At 34.8% G+C, this 3,871-nt stretch overlaps 1 protein-coding gene across 6 annotated transcripts in view; it reads left to right on the forward strand.

Moving 5' to 3' along the window:
- The window catches only part of LOC106876426 (uncharacterized), a 1,308,965-nt gene that overhangs the window by 733,104 nt on the left and 571,990 nt on the right, over positions 1-3,871 (forward strand). The window lies entirely within an intron of this gene.

Here is a 3,871-nt window from a genome sequence, read left to right on the forward strand (position 1 = left end):
ACAATAAATGAGTATAATATAAAGCAAAATAAATATCATAAGATAAATATAATAAAATGATTACACGTGATTCATAACTAATTTTCAAGTAGAAAGGAAATTTAAATCGATTAAAATCAATTAAAATTATATTTATATATATATTTTATCTATAAAGCTCAATTTAATTTAAATTTTTTATAAATTGAGTTTTTACCTGTAATTTTGGATTTTGTCCGTAATATTATTATTATATATATATATATATATATATATATATGTGTGTGTGTGTGTGTGTGTGTGTGTGTGTGTGTGTGTGTGTGTATATATATATATAGAAGAATTCACGAAAAAACAACAGACGAAGACAGGTCGTGTAAACAACAAATGGATGTATTAATATAACGCTCGGGAATAGAGAAAGTCTGTAACGTTTCGAGCCTACGCTCTTCAACTCAAAGGAACACAGAAAGAAGCAAGAAGAGAAACAAGGAGAGAAAAATAATAAAATATATATATTTGGTGTTCGAATCTCGCTGCAGTTGACGTTTATCATCCTACATGTCCTATAAAGAAGATATAATATCAATCTTCCTGTGAAATCTGCGCAATTAATTATATACTCGTATACAACTTCTCCGAATTGTACCGATGTCAATAGAACTATCATTAGTCACTTAGGAGTAGGTGAACGGTGATACACACACAGAGAATTATATATAAATAATGTTAATACAGAGTGTATCAGAGCGGATATGTCAGAATCGGGGCGTCAGAGAAAAATACTTATTTAGTTATGTCTGGTTTAGGTTCCTTTTTCTGTAGGTGCGGATTACCATTTAACGTACACTGCGGTCGATAAAATAGCAACTAGGCAACGCCCTTCCTTAACTATAGACAAAATCCAGTAAAATAATAATCGAACGTATGTGTGTGGATAACTGTGCGTCTGCGTGTGTGCAGATATATGCATGCATGTATATATATTAAATAGAACTACTCATATATCTGAGCTGCCCTATATTTCCAGCTATCTAACCATGTGTCTAAATAGCTGGGCCAGTTTCCTACTTGTCGGAAGCTAGCAGAATCGATAGCAAAACGAACGGAATGCTTAGCAGTATTTCGTTCGTCTTTACATTTTAAATTCAAATTCTGTCAGGTCGACATTGCCTAACATTATTTCGGGGTCAATAAAAATAAGTACCAGCAGGTCACTGGTGGTCGATGTAATCGACTTAACTACTCCTGGGTAAGAGTGTAAAAACTGCATCCCACTACCAAGCCATGTCAATCCAGTGTGGCCGAGTAGACTCATGAAACCAGTATGATCTCACGCTCAAATTCACGGCCCCCACATCAGACCGTGGTTGGTGGAGAGAACACGCTGAGGCAATCAATCCAATGCATTATGCACCTTTGCACTTGCATCCATTTTGCTAAATGGTTTCTTGTCATTCTCTCTTCTTATTTCCCTCGGTCTCTCTTGTTACTCTTTCTCTCTTCTTTCACTCACTGTACTTCATCCTCTATCTTTCTCTCATACAGCTACGTACGCTAATCCAAACTCTCAGACATACACTAACACAAATCCACGTATATACTAACATACGCTATGTACAAATGCAAGAACACACACACATATATATATGAGTCACTCGCTTATACATCTTCCCACCAATTCTCTCAATCTCTTCCTTTTCTCCATACATACTTACATACATATGTACATAAATATGTACATGCATGCATATACACATGGATACATACATGCATACATATATACGCACACACATACATACAAGTGCACACATCTCTCTCATCTCTCTCTCTCTCTCTCTCTCTCTCTCTCTCCCTCTCTCTCTATCTATCTATCTATCTATCTATCTATGTCTGCATTTTTGCCTTTCTATCTCGTACGAGTATATTTCTAATTTTCATTTTTCTTTTCATCTTCCATCTTTCTTTTCTTCGCTCTCATAACATTTTCTTCATGAGACGCCGCTCTCCTCCACCTTCGTCTCACTCACACTCTCTTTCCTTATATATAAATATACCGATAGATAGATAAATAGATAGATAAACAGACAGACAGACAGACAGACAGACAGACAGATAGATAGATAGATAAATAGATAGATAGATAGATAGATAGATAGATAGATAGATAGATAGATAGATAGATCAATCAGAAGCAGTGTACCTGCTTACAACATTGTTAACAATCTCAATCACACAGCCTCTTTAGATATCCATCCTTTCCTTCATGTTTCTTATTCCATAGCCAAGCTTATATGCCATTTAAGATCTAAGAACTTCTGTCTCTCCACTCCTCTTCCTTTTTTTCTTCTTTTTTCTTCATTCACTGAATCAGCTAAATGAAATACTAGAGCTTGTGGTTCACTTTCAAAGTATTTCGACTTCAAAGTTACCTTTTCTTCAGCACCTTTTAGTTAATCGGGTTATATGTGATGGTAAAGATATATGTGTAAGCGTTTGTGAGTACATGTGCGTGTGTGCGCGCGAGCGTGTGTGCGCGCGAGCGTGTGTGCGTCTGTGTGTGTGTGTGTGTGTGTGCCTTAATAGATATTTAATCGTACATCTGCATAGATATAAAAATATTTATGGCATCATACATATATATATGTATATATATAGATATAGATATAGATATATAGATATATATAGATAGATAGATAGATAGATTGATAGATAGATAGATTGATAGATAGATAGATAGATAGAGAGAGAGAGAGAGAGAGAGAGAGAGAGAGAGTATTTCTTTTATGAATGCCAGCCATTTGGTGTTGCGGTCATACTGCGCACCACCGTGACTGTACCATTGCAGAGCCCTCTCGTAACGTTGATTGGTTCTGTGTGATAGAACTTCGTATCACAGCATTTGCAAATTTTGAGTTGTTGTTGTTTTGTTTTGTTTTGCTTTGTTTTCTCTGCTTGTCGGCTCATTTGTTGTACGAAGCAGTTTGATTTCGCCGCCTTCGTCTGTACTTCATATCAAGACACTGGTTCATCTGGTATGGTGGATAGGAGAATGTCCAATTTCTTTTTTTTTAAGATACCACATCCACGTTATATACATTTTTAAATTCTTTTGGTGGAACATTGTACAGATTATAAAAACGCGTAAGCTATATATTCATGTGCATACACACGTGTGCATATAAACATATATATATATATGTGTATAAATATCTATGTCGGTCATAGATGAATAATATTATGTGCACGAAATATATTGCTAAACATCAGCACAGCTATATAGCTCTTACACATACGTATTAAAAGCTTAGGTATACTTGTTGATACAAGCACGCATAAAAAATATACGCTCATATACACACAGTAAATCTCAAAACACATAAATATGGGTGATCAGTGTTTGTAATGCATATGCATATATATGTGTGTGGTGTGTCCTTGCGGGTGTCTATGTATGTGCACGCACGTGTGTGTGTGTGTACGCGCGTGCGTATGTGTGTGTGTACATATATACCTCGTAAATCATATTTTATCATCGCTTGCACACAAACGATGGGTGTATAAATACAAATGCGTAGATAGATAGATAGATAGATAGATAGATAGATAGATAGATAGATAGATAGATAGATAGATAGATATGTAGGAAGTTTGGCATACATATATACAAATGTCATATAGTATATATTTATGTGTAAATACATACATATATATATATATATATATAGGCACGTATATTGGCAAATGACTTCCTGATTACATTCTGAAAAGTTAATTAAATTCTTACTGAAGCACGATTAAATGTCACTAGCTTTCAGCTTTGCTGAAGGATATCCTTGTCTAAGTTCAAGTCTTTTTTACTATTTTTATTAAATCTTCTCAGCAAATATAT

Source organism: Octopus bimaculoides, chromosome 5, assembly GCF_001194135.2.
Source record: "Octopus bimaculoides isolate UCB-OBI-ISO-001 chromosome 5, ASM119413v2, whole genome shotgun sequence".
In the NCBI taxonomy this organism is placed as follows: domain Eukaryota; kingdom Metazoa; phylum Mollusca; class Cephalopoda; order Octopoda; family Octopodidae; genus Octopus; species Octopus bimaculoides.